General features: G+C 38.3%; 1 long non-coding RNA gene across 1 annotated transcript; it reads right to left on the reverse strand.

The window, feature by feature from the left end:
• Nucleotides 1–8,858: 8,858 nt before the first annotated feature.
• LOC125615738 lies at nt 8,859–18,492 on the reverse strand. Its single transcript, XR_007346321.1, has 3 exons — nt 17,395–18,492; nt 13,292–13,437; nt 8,859–9,049 (listed from the first exon to the last, which is right to left on the reverse strand). It is a non-coding gene; the product is annotated as an uncharacterized LOC125615738 (long non-coding RNA).
• Nucleotides 18,493–19,279: the final 787 nt, after the last annotated feature.

The raw sequence follows: 19,279 nt of genomic DNA on the forward strand, positions 1-19,279 counted from the left end.
TTTTTTTAAATATCTTTGAGCTGAGATTGGTTGAATCCACAGATGCAGAATCCACAGATACACAGGACCACGTGTGTTTCTATTGAGAAAAAGCCTCAATTAAAGAAGAAAAATCCAAAATAGGATTTTTTAAAAAATACAATTTTTCTTTTTGCTCTTTTAAAAGGAATAAATAGCATTTAAGTAGAAGTGTACTTACCAGCAAGGTCAAAGTTTGAAGGAAAAAAAATTCAAAGTAAATAGATTTTCCAAGAGCTACTGATGTTAAACTACCAACTCTTCATATCATTAACTTTAATGATGAATGAGAAGCCATAGTCACCTTTTATTTTTATGGGTATTAAATATCCTTGTTTTGAACAGAAAGGTTAGGGTGGGTGTCTCATGAAAATCAAAAGGAGATAAGTAGAACAGAAGAAAAGGACCAAGGGGTGGAAGGAGGGGAAGAAGGGGAGAAGTGCTGAGAAGTAATATTGGCCAAAATTTATAATTATATTGTGTGTATGTATGAATATGTATCAACAAATCCCATCATTGTGTACAGCTGTAATGCACCAATAAAAAATGTGGAAAAAAAGAAATGGGAACCTCCCTAAAATAAATATCCTTGTTTTAAAAAAGAAAAGTAAAAAAAAAAAATTAATTTTCACCAGAAAATTCTCAACTAAGCATTCTCAAAGTATGGTTTGGGAAATCTGTTTCTTTTGAGACCTTTTTGAGGTCAAAAATATTTTCATAATATTGTTAAAGTATTATTTGCCTTTTTCACTGTATCATTCTGTTTTATGCTACTGTAACAAAATAACCAGAGTACTTTATAAAGAGACACATTGAGCTCTGGATTCCAAGTTCTGGTGGTCTGGGAACATAGGGCAAGGTTCCTCCTGCTGCACCACAATACAATAGAGAAGACCAAAAGGACCCAGCACATTGGGCGTCCTCACTTCATAACAAATTACTCTTACAAAATCTCACTCACTCCTTGAAACTAATATTATGTCCTTCTGAGGGTAGAGGCCCTATGATCTAACCACAATCCTCTGGCACGATGTCTTAAAGGATCCAACTCAACACTACCTACCATATTGGTACCAAGCTTCCAGCACATGAACCTTTGGGGAATGCAATCAAATCATATCCAAACCATAGGTTCCCTACACTCATTTTCTCAAGTATACATAATCATTTTCCAGAGGCTACATGATGTGTAATATCACAAGAGGCTGGATGCAAAATTAGATATGAGAATCCAATTGTCTTCTAACAGAAGGCATTTCTCTAACTGACAGAGATTTCCTAGTTAGCACAAAGATTTGAAAATATTTTATAGGAATAACAAACAGTGCCATTTGTTACTACTTTTAAAAGAAATAAGTTATTTTTTATAAATTTTTGGTACATATATGGTTTTGTTATTGTTTTAAATAAATTTTGGCAATTCTCAGTTTTTATTTCAATACAACGTATTAGTCAGTTTTGTCTTACTATAATGAAATAACCTGAGGCAGGTTAACTTTGTTGGAGGAAAAAAAGCTTGTTTAGCTCACAGTTTTGGAGGCCACAAGTTCAAATAGCAAGGTGCAGGTTCTGGTTTGGGCCCCTTTGACTACATCACTTCATAGTGGATGGCAACAGTGAGAGTTCTTGCAACAGAGTGAGAAGTGGTCACATCTTGAAACACAAAGACCAAGAGACTGTAGTCCCTTCCAAGGGCACATCCCCAGTAACCTAGAGACCTCCCAGTAGGTCTTACTTCTTAAAGGTTTTATCACCTCTCACGTCACCACGCTGGGATCAAATCTTCAATAAATGAACATTTAGGGTCAACTGCATCCAAACCATAGCATATGATGAATATCAGATGATATAATCCACACATACAAAAGTTAGATTGGGTTCTTAATAATTTTGAAGACTGAACAGGAGTTCCGAGACCAAAATATTTGAGAATTTCTGTTCTAGATTAATGTCTGATAATGTTGTGTAACTTAGGAATTACGTCTTGAATAACAGGATTGCATACCTAGTTTCAGCTCCTTTCCACACTTCTTCTTTTTTTTTTTTTTAAGAGGAATTTTAATATTTATTTTTTAGTTTTCGGCGGACACAACATCTTTGTACGTGGTGCTGAGGATCGAACCCGGGCCGCATGCATGCCGGGCGAGCGTGCTACCGCTTGAGCCACATCCCCAGCCCCTCCACACTTCTTCTAATTGGGGATGTAATTAAGCTTTTATCCACAGATTTTGTTGCCTGTACCCTCTTCATCCTCATCCATATTGAACTTCAGCATACCCTGGGTTCACCCAAGGAGACATTTGAGCCCAGTCTCCAACTATAACAGTACCCCAGAATTTACCCTAGAACAGTACAGCCTGCAGAATTCTAAAGTTCTTCCCCATGTAAATTTAAAAAAAAAAAAACTCTATAATCTGCAAAATAGGTACAAGTTCTCCAGTAGAGAAAGAACACCTCAATTTATGCCTTGCTACACTCTAACATACCAACCTAACTCATTTTCATCACAGTTGCTGTGCAAACTGGGGTTTCATCCATTCATTCAGTGAGTGGGTCAGTAGGGGGCCTCCCTCCCACAGCTTTTACTGAGTATCTGGGGCAGGCAGATATGTTCACGGGCCCCTCTGCAGGAGTTGTCAATGCTAATGTCCCACTAGTCAGGAGATGGAGATGCACTTATATGGAGAGAGAACGCGCGCGCGCGCGTGAGCATGTTGTGATCCCTACACTTTGCACACAAACAAGAGAGACAGTAGGAGGGACAATTTTCTGAAAGGTTATTTTCTTTGGGAACTCTATCTGTATTTACTGGGATGTGGGACAGTGTTTCAGTCATGGACGTCTCTCCTTTACCTCTTTACCTTGGGAAGAAGAGGAGGAGGAGGAGGAAACATGGAGAAGTTTCATGAAGATCTTCAAGTGACAGAAAACAATAAAAAGATTAAGATTCCTTGCAGATATAAAATTCTGTAATCTTATAATTTTATGTTTTAAGTTCTGGGAATCTTTTGTTTAAATTCCATAGAGGCCAAATCCAACCCAAGCACACATCCAAAACCATCTCTCCATAACTATGGATCTGAAGAATGCTGAAAGAAGAGCCTGCCCCAAAAGTATTGCCACCACTGGCTTCCCACAGGGTTAGAAGCTCTCAGCATTACAGTCAGACTCCTCATGCAAAGAGAGAGTATCCTAGTGTAATCTGAAAACCACTCATGTGAATGACCCACATTTCCCAAGATAATACTGTCAACAAGTCTCATAACATTAAAGTTAAAATGGCTCAAGTCTATGTCAGACATGCATCTTGCATTTCTTCAATTCCCTCATTGCTTTCTTCTCATCCTTGATGCTTCATTCCCAACGTTTCAGATAAATGCAACACAGTAAGGTATGTAGCTGGCACCCTGAGCAGTTGAGGAAGGAGCCACCCCAAGTGGAAGAAGACTTAGGCTTCCATGAAGTATATCTTGGACAATGGGAACGGGAGATGAGAGAGATTAGGCAGCCAAGGTCTCTCCTTCTTCCCTCCATGACGAGACTTCTCCTTGATACCCTCCAGAAAATTCACAGGTGCCAAATGAAGACACGTTGCTCCACCTCCTTGCAGCTCATTGCACCTCGTGGTGCCAGCACAACGCATCACACCCTATAGCTTCCTATGTTCTCTGAATTCACTTCAGTTTGTTTCATCATCCTCACCACCCTGGGCTTGCACCTCCAAAACCCAGAGTCAGCACTTTAATCTTTCCCATGGGCTTTGCTTTCTGGAACATCATGGCTAAGACTGTCTCGATGAAGATCTTTGAGAATATCCCAACAAATGGCAGCCTTCTTTCCTTCTAGGCTCTCAATGATTTGAGGAAAAGAAAAACAAATTACTTATGCATGGAAGCCAAGGCCTACACACTGTCCCAATGTTACAATAGGGGGATACATTGCCACATGGAAGGGACCTGCCCAGATGAGACTAACAGACAAGGGAGAAAGCTCGTGTTTTCTGTGGGCAATACAAGGACAGGGTTGAGCTTAATCTAAGCAGCTCTTCTTTCTAAATTTCTTAATTAGAGAAGTAATTCTACTCCCTATAGACAGAGTGAAATGGGCTCCCTTCAGAGAAAGGAAACATGTGAATAGGAAAAAAGAATCCCCACTGAATTTCTCTCATTCCTTGTGCACTCCCAATGTCTTGGCCCCTAGTGATCTGCATGTCTCTTAGGGGTAGCTTGCTCTCATTTCCTGATTTCACTGCATTTTTATCTCTTTATAGCTCTTGTTCTATGATTGGTCTCTTCTCTCCACCCTATGCTAATCCTAACATGAAACAGTATTTTTTTCCTTAAGTTTCCCAAAGAATTCATACAAGTGAGGCCATCGAGTTTAGGAGATGTACCAAAGGTCTAAAAGTAACAGACAGCTCAGCCCAGAAAATGTTTTAAGTTTGAATAGTTAGAAGATTTAGGATTCCAGCCTGATGGAATAGTTTACATTATACTGACCTTTTTTTCAAAAACAATTATAGGACTAGGGCTGTAGCTCAGTGGTAGAGCACTTACATAACATGTGTGAGGCCCTGGGTTCAATTCTCAGCAACACATATAAAAAAAAATTTAAAAAAAGGTCCACTGACAATTAAAAAGTATTTTTAAAATTATAAATGTTAGACAAAACACATAGAGCATTTTTCTGAAGGCACTGGAGATAACAATAGAGGCAAGACTTAAAGAGAAGGAAGCCTGTGACATGCATTCCACAGTCACCCTAGATATTTTTCTCAGGACCTTTACAAATTGCAGAATAAGCAAATATGAAACAACAGTATTATTGGGCTGAAAAGGTAGAAGCCAGAATTTGGATCAAAGACTTGGAGAAGGGGGAATAATAGAGAAGAATGGTAGTCTCAAACTGAGCATGCACAGGGTAAAACTAGGAAGGAAGGAAGGAAGGAAGGAAGGAAGGAAGGAAGGAAGGAAGGAAGGAAGGGGAAGAAAAGGTAGAGAGAAAACAGAAAATAGCAGCTGTGTAACTGAAGACCTAGCTAGATATGTCAGCAGTACTAGGAAGGCAGAGGTCATAATTAAAGCTAAATAATAATCAGTCCAAAGCCATAGGGGAAAACTGGAATAGACTAGCCCCAAATAGCATAAAACTATCTTTTTCACAAGATCTTGACTAATTTGTCTGCCAAGGAAAAAAAAAATAAACATAATCTTTGGAAAAAGATAACATCATCTAAAGCTTCTATAATTTTTCAGTTAAGACATCTGGCATTTGATCAAAAATGATAATGCATGCCAAAAATTATAAAAAATCAAAAGGATCAAATTTCCAACTCCAAATGAAAAATATGTAGACTCAAAACAGCTCCGTTGATGATTCAGATATTGACATTAATAAGAGGAAGTTTAAAACATAGATAATGAATATGATCAGGAGTATGAAATGTTAGTCAAAATAGAAGAAAAGTTAGAGAACTTTAACAAAGGGAAAAAAATCTATTTTTTAAAAGAAGCAAGCAATTAGTAAACGTTCAAGCACCAAACATATCAATTATGTAGAATGACTAGTGGAAAGATGTATAAGATCTCTCCTCTAAAAACTATAAATAACTGCTGAGAGAAGTAAAAGAAGACCTATGTAAATTATTGGCTATAGCATGATCCTGGAATTTAAAGTTGTAACATTGATAGGACATCCATTTTTTCCAAATCGCTCTGTAGATTTAGTGCAATTCCAATAAAAATCCCAGCAGTTTTTTTTAAATGTGGGAAGGAACAGCTATTTGTAAAATTTATATGAAAAATGTCAAAAACGTAAGGCAGTCCTGAAGAAGAAAAACAAAGTCTGGTTTCAAAGCTAGAGAAATTAAAACAGACCCACACCCACATGATCAATCACTTGATTTATGATGAAGACACCACAGTAATTCAGTGGGAGAAAATTATTTTATAAAAACTTTGTGGTAGCTCAAAAAGGGAGCAGGAAACAGGGGGGATTCTTGTCCCTTATCTCAAACCATATTCGAAAACAATATCAAGATGGACCATCTCGCTAAAGATGAAAAGTACAACAATAAATTTCTAGAAGAAAACATTGGAAATATTTTCAGGACCTTGGGATAGGTCACAGTTTCTTAAATAGAAGGAAATACTAGTAAATTGAATTTAATTAAAAGTAAGAATTTTTTCAACAAATTTTACTATTAAGAGAATAGGAAAAAAGCAAACCTCAGACTGATATAAAATATTTGTTATGTGGAAATCTGCATACACTCACTCATACTTGTCAAAGCTGGCAAATATTTGTATATAGATAAATAAATTGGTGGATGGATGGATAGATAGATTTAAATTCTAAAAATTGATAAGAAAAAGATATACCATCCAACTTTTAAAGTTGGACAGTACTCCTGAACAAGCACCTCACAAATGTAAATATGGAAATGGTCGATAAGGAAATGAAGAAGGCACTCTTCATGGTAGAAATGCAATGAAAACTGCATCTGGATGCCATACACTGCTTTTTAGTTAAGAAAGGCCAGTGTCTCGCCCTGTAAAAAGCAATTGCAAGACCATAGTCCTGAACACTAGAAAGTGAATTAGAATAGGTGTGAATAATCATAAACACCCTTGCTTAATTCAGAGATGAGGTTTCCATTAAGAGTTTTCATCTTGCAGTGAAATTAATTTTAATTCCTATTGAGTTACCTAAGTTACCCTTGCCATCCTAGTGCTAAGAACAGATTAGGACAGATACCTCACTCTGGAGAATAAAGCGCCTGCTCAGAGTTATTGAAATATTTCTGAATTCATTTCTTTACAAAGTCATGCAATCCCTTTTTAAATAAAGAAACATTGGAAAAATAAGGCTGTGTGATCTCTTAAAATAATGTGAGATGTGGGGATTTAGTCCTTATGGATGTGATACTATTGCAAGAATGTGTCTATTTAGTAAGTCTTTATTAGGGAGAAATGAGAAAAATTAATACATGAAAATGCATAGCACATTGAAAATATATAACATCCACACTCACTGAGGATGCAACATTAGGATGGATAAGCTATAGTTACAAGCACAAGTTCAGGTATAAATCCACCTGGTTTCCTATAGCTTTGCCCTTCAGTTCCCACTGTTACTCTCCTCCCTGTCATTGATTCTCACAATAGGGATCTTTATGCTGCTTATAATCTATTTATTTCAAAAAGAGACTTTCCCCACTACTAGCTTATTGAAGGTTACTTTTCAAGCCTCTTTGTGCTGTATAAGAAAGGGACATACATGAGACTGAAAAACTAGCGGGCTGGGGAATATAGCTCAGTTGGTAGAGTGCTTGCCTCCCATGCACAAGGCCCTGGGTTCAATCCCCAGCACAACCAAAAAACAAAAACTGAATATAATATTAAAGAATAGGTTAGTGAAGCACCTTTAGAACTTGCTCTAATGATAAAATAGCTCAATAATACCTTCTCCAATCTGCTACACGAAGGGCATTGTGTAAGGTGTAATCATCTAGTCACAAAAAGACAAATACTGCATGATTCCACTTATATGAGGTATCTAAAGTTGTCAGATTCACAAAAATAGAAAACAGAATGGAGGGTTCCAGGGGACAGGGGAAGGAGAAGTGCTGTTGAATGAGTATAGAGTTTCAGATTTACAATATGAAAAGCTTTTGGAGATACATTGTACAATAATATAAATATATTTAATGTTTTGGGACTATGTGCTAAAAAATAGTTAAGATGATCAACTTTATATTGTTTTCTTACCCACAATAAAAGAAAAATATGATTAAAAAAACAATATCTACTCCCTGGGACGACAAGTGATTATTTCTTCCTTTAAGCCCTTTGGGATTCTAAATTTGAGGTTCATAGCTCCCTCTCCGAAGGGCTTTATGAATTTAGGGATTTAATAAGTTGAAAGGGAAATTCTAACTGCAATGAACAATACATTTCAGTTAGAAACTTAGTTTAATTTCTTAAGAAAATTAACATTTCCTTTGATCACAAATCAAAGTGGCATTAGATGTGATATTTTCATATTATTTATTTCTTGCAAATATCTCAAATATTGTTTATGCCCAGCTCTACTTCAAAATTGCTATAGTTATCAAACCTACCACTAGATCATGCTTTGTAATATGTTAATCAAGAAGCTTTTGTGTTACTATATTACTACATTTTAAAACTTTTATTTTACTATATTGTTAGGAGGTTGCTTTCCTTTGTAATCCTATGCTTTAATTTTGCGCATTTACCCTGATAAGACTTCATAGGCTTCACCAGAGTGCCCAAGGGGTCTCTGGTACACACACAAAGGCAACATTCTCACCCGAAAGTCCAGTGACCTCATGTAATAGACCAACTTATTGCTTTATCACATTCATCATATAACAGGTTGTGTTTGTAAAGTGTGTGTTACATACATGCTCAGACATCTCATCCTGGCTCGGAGTTGCATTCATCACAAAGCCTGCCTAGGTGTCTTGCAGGTAGAGGATGCTTGAAGTGCTTTGTTGATTTATTAGTGAGTAGTACAATTCAGTGCTTATACCTGGATTGAGAAATCCTTTGTGCAAAATCTAGCTCTTGGATCCTGAGTAAGTCAATTCACCACTCCAAGTCTTGACTTCCTTATCTGCTACGATGGTCTGAAGGTGTCCCCCAAGATCCATGTATTAAAAACTGAAATCCAGCCAGGTATGGAGGCACATGCCTGTAATCCCAGCGGCTCTGGAGGATGAGGCAGGAGTATCAAAGCCAGCCTCAGCAAAAGCAAGGTGCTAAGCAACTCAGTGAGACCCTGTCTCTAAATAAAATACAAAATAGGGCTGGGAATGTGGCTCAGTAGTGGAGGGCTCTTGAGTTCAATCCCCAGTATCAAAAGAATCAAAACTAAAAAAAAAAAAAAAATCCAATGCTACAGTGTTGGAAGGTGGAGCATTTTAGGGTCCTTTTAGGTCTTCTTGCTGTGTCTTCATATGACAGAAGAGCATGGCACCTTGATTTTGGACTTCCAGCCTCCAGAACTGTGAGAAATAAAATTTAATAATTTATAAATTATCCAATACCAGATATTGTGTTGTACCAGCACAAAATAAACCAAGACTCCTGCAAATGGAGCTATGTATAGCATCTATCTCAAGGAGCTGTTAGAATTAAATGAAAAAAAAAAATCATAAAGAACTTACCAGTTTAAAAAGTGAGAGAGCATATCATAGTATTTGCAAAGTAAATTCTTAATACATGTCATATGTTAACTATGAACATGTGCATGAAAGTTTTGAGTAATATGTTGATGGCAAGATAGCATGTGGGACACAGAAATTAAAGAGATTCATGGAAAAGGAGTCAAGCAAGAGGGTAGGTTAACCCCATCAGAGAGTATTCAGATGTAGGGGCTGATCTGCATAATCAAGTCCACAGGGCTGATGCTATCCTAGTGGAGACATATCTATGTGTTAAAAGGTGCATTAATGATTTGTGACTCCTTCTATTACCCAACTCAAAGCTGCAGATCCTCAGTTAAGGAATCATCACCAGAAGGCATCTGTGATAATAAACCAGTGTTAATTTTCAACCATAGAGCAAGAGACTGCAGAGAGCAGTACTAGTTCCACACCTCTGGGGATCTTGGTTTTTTTCCTTTGCAAAAGCAGGGAGTTGGACTGTGAATCTCTGTGATGCTCTGAAAGACTGCTTATTTGAGAGGATTACTATGTTATATGTACAGAGTTAGGTCTGGGAATAGCTTATCATTGTTACTCTACTCACAGACACAGGCTTTGAAGGGTGAATATAATTGCAAAGGAGGCAGGAAAGGTTTCTGATTACATGAACATCTGTTCAAGCACTTAAACAAGCTGATTTCCCCATGAAAGTCTTGAAATATTTATCTTTGTCTCCCTGAGACTAGTCATGCCCCAAATTTTGTGCTACAAATTGAGATCTCATTTTTTTTTTCCATTTCTCAATTTGAATTTCAATAGACTCTTTCCCTGAAGAAAAGAAGGGGAGAAATGTGAGAATATAAACCTTCTGGAAACTCAAAGTCTGCAGATAGGTAACATATTCTATCAAGTTAAACTTGCTTCAGGGCTGAAAATGTGCTGCATGTGAAACTCAGACACTGAATTTCTCACAAACAAATAAGACATATTAGGTCAAAAAAAGATTCAGTCAGCATTTAATAAAGGAACCTGTAGGTTGTACAGATGTGATACCAAAAAGTTGGTCACTTTTAGAAACCAAAGTCAATCAAATGAGTTGTTCAGCATAATGGAAACCAAGTGATATACTCTATGTTTTAATTAAAATTTTAATTTTCCATTCTGTAAGCTTAACATAAATCTGTTTGCTCTATTTCCAGAGGGAAGAAAATGGCTTTTTTAAAGATGTATCTTTGAAAAAAAAAAAAAAAGATTGTGAAATCAAATAGGAAAGAGATTGCTCTTATCATTCAGCATTTCAAAACTTATCTGCCACAACCACATGTGAAAGCATACTTTTAGCCACCATGTAAAGGAAACTTTCAATCCCTTGACATTATTAAATTGTTGATACTGCAATTGTGCAATGGGAGTGTCACCTTAACCAGCCAGAAACTATTAGAACTTTCTTCTTCCTACAAATAAAGAAAATTCTCTGATAATTAGTGTTTTAACTGTCAACCCTCTGGGTCTGTGTTTTAGTCAGCTTTTTTATTGCTGTGACCAAAAGATCTGACAAGAACAACATAGAGGAGGAAACGTTTATTTGGGGCTCACGGTTTCAGAGGTCTCAGTCCATGGATAACCAACTCCATTGCCCTGGGCTGGAGATGAGGCATCACATTATGGCAGAAGGATGTGGAGGAGGAAATCAGCTCCAGATATGGCAAACAGGAAGCAGCCAGCGAGAGAAAGCTCTCCTTACCAGGGACAAAATACATACCCCAAAGACGCCCCCAGTGACTACCTCCTCCAGGTACACCCTACCTGCCTACAACTACCACCCAGTTAATCTATTTAAATGGATTAATGCACTGATTAGGTTAAGGCTTTTGTAACCCAATCATTTCACCCCTAAACTTTCTTGCACTGTTTCACACATGAGCATTTGGGGACACCTAAAATCTAAGCCGTAACAATCTGTTTATAAAATGAGGATGGTCAAGATAGCTTTTTGCTCAATATAGTTTATAATTCTCTTAATATTGGGAATCTTTTCAAGACAAATGACAAGAAGAATTTAGGGGTTAAGATTCTCCTGAGAGAAAAAAAACAGCCTGGAGGCATAGCTACAGAAAGAAGAGACAGATAAATGATACCAAGAAATGCCAAATTGGCTTCCCTTGGGGAGGGTTTCCTCTGAGGCCCATTTCTCTGACTACAAGGGCAGTTCTGGGTCTAGCAGTAACTTCATTAACCCTTCATATTCCTCCCTTAATCTTCCTTCAGAGAGAAAAATCCCTCTGACCCCTTCCTATTTCTGCACAAAAACACCTGGTTTAAGGCCAGACACTTAACTGCTGCTTAGGTTCTGTCAGTGTCCGACTTAACCTAGATAGCTTGTATATTTTTATAAAATTAAGAAGAGAAGAGTCCTGATTTTCTGGACAAATAATTCATGTTGTTTAAATAAGTCTTGGATGAGCATCTACCAGGTACAAAGCAAAATGAGAACTTGAGCCCAGGTCTTGTGACTCTAACTTCACAATTCGTTCCACCATGTCACACTGTCTTGGCTAAACTTCCAATGTTCCACTTTTAACTCCAAAACAATAGTGTGTTTTACATGGAAAAAGTCCTGAGATTTGAACCTGTGTGTTTTCCATAGCACGTGCTGCCAACCACTCCCCCTAAACACCTAAGTGTGACCCCAGCCAACTGGATCCATCAGAGCAGCTGTCTATTTTGAGTATCTGCACAGTATTGCTTGCTCTCACAGCTACAAAGGTAAGGCCACATTGCAAAAGATGGGAGAGAGAGTGGGCAGGAAGGAGAAGAGTGAATGTAGACTTTTTTGTTTTTCCAAAAGCATGTGGAAAAGAAAGAGTAGATCTATTTAAAGAAACATCCCAGCTTTGTTTTTATTTGTTTTTAAGGCAGAAAGATGTGAGCATATGTGTAGGCTAAGAAAAAGTTTCTTGAGGAGGGAAAAGGATGAAACTGGAAAAAAGATGGAATAATTGGAGAAATCATAATAATAATTATATAGAGAAATTATTATGCAAGGCATTTATCCAAGAACTCAATGTATTTAAGTCTATTTACTTCATTCAAAAACATTCTAAAGAACACACTTTGATTTTACAGATGAGGAAAATAAGGCATGTTTATCGTCTCAAGTCCCGAGAGAGGGATTGGAACCTGGCTAGTCCAGAGCTCCTGGTCTTAATGGTGGTAATTTAAATCTGCCTCTCTAGGGAAAGCTTTTGGGTAGGAGGAGGGACACTAATTGTGGCCTCGAAATTCGTTCCACCAGAGGGCATTGAGGAAAGGCCAAGAAAAGGAACAGAGAAATTTAGAGCAACAGGAAAGAATAGTAGAGGGTATTCCTCTTGGCTTGCTAGGCTGATTCTTATGTTCAGGATAGTCAAGTGTGTTTTCAGTTCAAATGCACACTAGGAAATCACCTAGCTACATATTATGGCAGGTGTCATCTTCCAATTAATCCACCACCTATGATTATTTAGGCAAATATGTAAAAGCTTGTGACTGGACCTAGACCTATTAAATAGTAAGAATATTCTACCCCTCCCGGTGCTGATTCTTGTCATAATGCAAGCTTTGGAGACACATTAACACTCTGAGCTCTCCCCTGAGATTGTACAGCGGGGACTCTGATGCTTCCTATAGAGGGGATCAAACCTATTATAACAATGAGCTCCCCAAATTCTGAAACTATGCTTAGTGTTTTCCTTAGAGAGGTGAAAAAGCAAAGCAAGGAAAATGGCAGATTATGGTAACACTTCATTCTGCATCCAGTTTGGAGACTCAAATGTACCATTTCTTGAAAAGAAGCCAATTACAGAATTTATTGTGAAGAACATTGGTATCAGTAAATTATACACTTCAAACTATAGGTACTGGAAGATTTCAGAAAAGGTAGTTACGTTAGTTGGCTTTTTTGTAACTAACAAATACCTGAGATAATTCACAATTTTTTTTTAAGTTGATAGGACTGGGGATGTAGCTTATTGATAGAATGCTTGCATAGCATGCACAAGGACATGAGTTCAATTCCTAGTATTGCACCAAAAACAAAAAAGCCCTTTAAACCAGGCATACCTGAGGTCCAGAAGGAAGAGGCTTATTTTGGCTCACAAGTTTTGGAGGTTCCAGTCCAGGACTGTTTGGCCCTTTTACTTTTAGGTCTGTATCAAGGAAGCACATTCTGGTAGTAGACCATCATGGCATAAACCATGCAGTCATGGCTGAGAAGCAAAAAAGAGAGACAGAGAAGAGGTTCAGAGTCTCACAATCCCCTTCAAGGACATATCCTCAGTGACCTGAGGACCTCCCACTAGTCCACCCCTCTTAAGAGGGGTTCAAGGCACTGGGGTCCAAGTCTTGAACACACAGACCTTTGGGAACACTGAAGTTCCAAACTATAGCAATAGTTAGGGAAGTAGCAATTAATAACCTACCGAGCTCTTTTAGGTACCAGGTACTTTATATGTGGCAGTGTGGTGGTAAATCCAATCTCAAAGAAGAAAGGGAGGGAGGGATAAAGAAAAGAACAGAACAGAAAAAGACATGTCCTGACTTGCAGTACTTTCTGTGATGTAAATCTTCCACTGAGCTGATTCTAAGCTACCAAGACTAAACCCAAGCAGGGGCACATCACCATTTGTCATCCCATTTCATCTTCACAACCACCTTTGGGGGTGCCATTATTATCTTCAGCCTGTATATTAAGAGAAGTATTTAGAGAGATTTATAATTTGGCCATGTGTGTGGAGCTAGAATGGGGCAAAATTCTAAGGGAAGCTTCAATATATACAGCTCAGATAACATCTAGCCCCAAGACAACTCCATTTTTACTCATTAAAATAGCTACAGAAGGGCTGGGGATGTGGCTCAAGCGGTAGCGCGCTCGCCTGGCATGCGTGCGGCCCGGTTTTTATCCTCAGCACCACATACAAACAAAGATGTTGTGTCTGCTGAAAACTAAAAAATAAATATTAAAAATTCTTTAAAAAAATAGCTGCAGAAGTTCAGGGCAGTAATATTTCCCAGTCATTAGCCAATCTCCATCTCTGGCTAACTTCTGATACAGATTTGCTTCTTGAGGCCCTTTGGGGGCTTAGTTTATATTTCTGTGTTTTTACTATTCCATAGTTAAATTGTCCCTAAAGCAGAGGAGGGGAAGGGGTAGTAAAATACCATATCGTGAATGCCCCCTCTCTGTTCCCAAAACCTAGCCAAGTTTGGGGAACAAGAGTGCAGGCCTAGATAAAAAAAAATTCAGATACATAACACAGGGGATTTCTCTCATGCACACTGGGAACTAGAGCAAGTTAGTGTTATCTGTAGAAAGCCACTTTTTTACATATATACGAGGCTGGTTGCTCCTTGGGATGCTTGTCAAATTAAGCAAGCTAATGCTAATGACGTCACTGCTTCTGCAGCATAACATATAAGCCCCTCTCTTACTGGGGATGGAAGCAGAACTGAAGACACTACGGAAAGGATGCATGTCACTCATCTAGCCAGCCATCAATGGACATTAGACCTTAGGGAGAGGGCACACTGCTTGGCAAAGTACCTTGAGGGATGGAGGTGCTATCTGTCAGCCTGTTGCCACTGACAGACTTCTTTGGGCAGTCTTCCATTTCTTACAAGCTTTTCCTAATAAACCATGTTTTCCATGCTGTCTCTGGACACTTTATTTGGCTTTCCCACTACCTACTCCACTGTGCTGGCACAACTGGGTTGTGACAAGACAGTAGTAAGCCTCTTTATAAAAATGGGCGTAGTTTTTACCTTTGAAAAACATTCTAGCTTTTTACAACATCCAGAATGAAACAACTACCTGCATAGTCTGGGCATTTGATGGAAATTTAGAATCTCTAGCACCCTACCCAGATCTATTAAATCAAAATATGCACCATAAGTTGGTCCCCAGCTAATATGTGCACCCATTAAAATTTCAGAACTGGGACTGGGGTTGTAGCTCAGGGGTAGAGCAGTTGCCTAACATATGTGAGGTGCTGGGTTCATTTTCAGTGCATATAAATAAATGAATAAAATAAAGAGGTCCATCAACAGCTAAAAATATATTTTAAAATTTTCAGAAGCATTGCTTTAACCTACAATGATCAAATTGGGGCTCTTGTATACCAAGAATGTCTCACATTGTAAGTTGTTCTTGCAGTTGGCAGGGATTGGCACTGAAACAACAAAACATTCAATGTTATGTTCCCTTTGTGGCAGGAAGTGGTATAGTCTATGGTCACAAAAGAAAGCAACTCTTCAGAGTGAAACTTTTGCCTCCTTAGCAACTAACTTAAGCAGTCAAACAGCCACAGGCTTCTCTTCCATTAACCTTCTTGGCAACTTCATACTTTTCTTCTCTAACTCTACAATGAACTTTGAGGAGCCAAGTTCAATTACACTCCTCTCAAGGACTTCCTCTCAAAAAATTAATGCAAAGAAACATTCTCCTAAACACTCCAGAGGCTGCCAGGAAGGAACAGAGGGGAGGAGTGAGATCGCTGGAACCAGATCTCTATGAAGTGATAACTTAATTCAAACCGCAGAACTTCATTTGAGCTGATCATTCACAAGTTAAAAATAGAAGTAGCCAATATGTGGTCAAAGTCTGAACTTCTTAAAAACACTTCTGAGATGTTGGCAAATTCTCCATCCAGGCAGATATTTAAAAGCATGGTGGGTTGCTTTTGTTGTTCTGCTTTTTGTATTTTCCCCAATCCATTGGTTTGCTGAGGAAGTGGCCACCATCCAGATGCAATTGAATGCAAATCCCCAAGGTTTCCAGCTGAGATGGGAATGTAGTAATGAAACAAATGCATTTCAGAGAAACAAAAAAGTTTGCAAAGATATCTGTTTGGGATTTTTAAATGAAGGTCAAATTATTCTGAGTTTTTACAAAAGCAAAGCCTAGCAAAAATATGAGCCTGAATATATCCAAGTATGGGAACAGGGTGAGAAATCCTTTCTGTATTTCATCTGGGCAAGGAAGCCTAGCAAACATGCAGCAACAGCATCAATTATCAACAGAGTAGAAGGATATGAAGAGGTTCATCTTTCTGCTCTGGTAAGGGAAGGGTTTCTGTATTCTTATGAGACAGGTGCAAAGGACAGATAGCTGATTATCAAAGAAAAGAAAATAAATAGCACTTGCCCATCAACCAGTTGCTAACATCTCCAGGGGAGGGGAAGGATCCCACTTTCTAACACAAATAATTACCCCCTGGGGTTACTCTTTCCTGCCTTTTGGGCATATGGACAGAAAGATAGGCTGTGGGGGTCCATAAAAAAGGAAGACACCACCAATCCCAGGGATACTAACTATGGGTCCCCTTCCCTTCTTGGAGAAGTCTGTTTCTGTTCTATTTAAATAAAATTTGTTTTCTTGCCTTGGCATTTCTCAGGTGTTTAATCTTCAATACTTGGGAATGAGGACCCCATCCTAATCTGCAAGACCGGTATAATTTATAGAAGATGGTTATTTGGAGATTTCCCCTTAGGTCTCTGGAGACCAAGAATTTCCCCAAGAATTCATGCTCCACATGCAAGGGGACAGCATGCAAGGGACTCCAGAGACCTTCTGGAGTGATAGAAGTATTTTACATTTTGAATGTGCTGCTGGGTACACACCCTGCATTCAAAATGCACTGCAAGATACAACTAAATATTATCTTACATTGGGCTTTGGTTGGAAAGAAAGATCTCTAGGTTTGAGCCCAGGAAGTGGACTGAACAATTACCACAGTCAATTCACAAGAAGTTAGGGGTGGAGTTCTTACACCACTGATTAAGACACCAAGTCTTAAACAATTATGTAGCTTGCCCAAATCACACTAACAAAAGACAAACTCAAGCTCATGTCTTTTCCATTCAATTTGACTATCTTTGACCCCAAAGCAGTCCTTTTACAAACATGGACATGTCTACATTTTAATTTGGTTTGGGTAATGATAAATGCTAATAGAAATGTAATAGTTTGGGAGATTTTTGCATATAAGAGTTGGGTTCTGCCTCAGTTTCAATTTCCCGAAGCCACTGTAACAAATTATCACAAACTTGGTGAATTCAGAAAACAGAAAAGTTTTTCTCTCACAGTTCAGGAGACCAAAAACTCAAAGCCAAGGTATTGGCAGAGTCTCACTCCCACCAAAGGTTCTCAAGGACAGTCCTTTCCTTACCTCTTCCTGCTTCTGATGGCTACCAGTATTCCTTGGTTCATGGCTGGATCCAATCTCTGCCTCTGTGTTCCCATGGCCTCCTCTCTTCTCTATGTGTGTCTCTTGCAGGGACACTTGTCATTGGATGCAGGGTCCACCCAGAGAACTCAAGAAGGTTTTAACTTGAGCTCTGTTTTATGCAGCTTTTGCATCACTGTGATCAAAATACCCGACAGGAACAATTTAGAGAAGAGATTCAGTCCATGGTCAGCCGCCCCTATAGCTCTGGAAGGGAGACAGGCACGACATCATGGTAGAAGGATATGGCAGAGGTAAGCAGTTCAGGACATTGCAACCAGGAAGCAGAGAAAGCAAGGAGCCAGGGACAAAAATATAAACCCCAAAGTCACAATGTTAGTGACTTTTTAGTCCAGTCACATCCTACCTGCCTACAGTAACCACTCAGTTATGCCACTCACTCAACTGGTTTAATCCACAGATTAGGTTACATCTTTGTTAGTCTAGTTATTTCTCCTCTGAATATTCTTGCATTGTCTCACACATGAACTTTTGGGGGATACCACATACCCAAACCATAATAAACTCCTTAACTTACATGTGAGAAAACCCTTTTGCCAAATAAAGTCACATTCACCAGTTCTGAGGTTTTTAACCTGAACGTAACTTTTTGTGGACCATTCCACAAACCATGAGGTAAGACATACAAAAGGAACCTACCTATCAAAGAACACAAATGAGAAATCACATCAGTCCAGGTCAAAACAAATGAGGTGAGGGTTAGGGATGTAGTTTGGAAGTAATGTGCTTGACTAGCATGGGGGATCCATCCCCAGGATCAGAAAAACAATAAATAAATAAAAGTGTATAAATAAAAGTATATATATGCAGAGAAAACGCTTTCTGATTTTATTTCCAAATTCATGCACTAATTAGTTAAAAAGAAAACAGCTCTTTAACATTATCAGTAGCATTTATGAGAACAGCTACCATATGGCTGTTTGACACATCCAAAAATATGATTGTGTCTAGAATGTAGAGCCTGGTTCATTTAAATTTATTATATTAGGCTGGGCGCAGTGGTGCATGCCTGTAATCCCAGAGGCTCGGGAAGCTGAGACAGAAGGATTGGGAGTTCAAAGCCAGCCTCAGCAACTTAGTGAGGCACTAAGCAACTCAGTGAGACACTGTCGCTAAACAAAATACAAAATAGGGCTGGGGATGTGGCTCAGTGGTTGAATACCCTTGAGTTTAATTCCCAGTACAAAATATGTATGTATATATATATATGCATATATATATATTTATGTGCATATATATATATTTATGTGCATATATATACATATAGAGAGATATATAGATACATAGATTAGATTAGATTTTTGTTGCAAATATAAAAAACATACTTGTTATAATAAGCCAAAAAATACAGAGATTGATAAAGAACAGGTAATTGCAGTCTCCTGAGGTAATCAGTATCAACAGTTTAGTATGTGTCTTTCTCAGTGTTTCTCTAAATGTATATAAACACTTATAATGCAATGAGTGGTCACTGGTTTTATAAAAACACAACCAAATAAAATATGTAATTTGTTTGCTTCATTTAACAATAGATTAGTTACATCACAAGCAGCTGAATGTATGTAGATTTACTTACCTTCCACTTTCAATCTAAAGTATAAATGTACTGCCATTTACTCAGCTGCTCCTCAAGTGATATATATTTGAGTGATTTTTCAGGTTTTACCACGCAATGCTGCAATATACACCCTTGTGACTGCAGACTGTTTTAATTTTTGTCATCACAAATTCTTGAGCCTAGAAACATAACGTTTCCAATGCTTCTTCTAAAGCCCAACCTCCCTGTCAATCAGAGACCAGTGCTGAA

This window comes from Marmota marmota, unplaced genomic scaffold (assembly GCF_001458135.2).
Source record: "Marmota marmota marmota unplaced genomic scaffold, marMar, whole genome shotgun sequence".
NCBI lineage: Eukaryota > Metazoa > Chordata > Mammalia > Rodentia > Sciuridae > Marmota > Marmota marmota.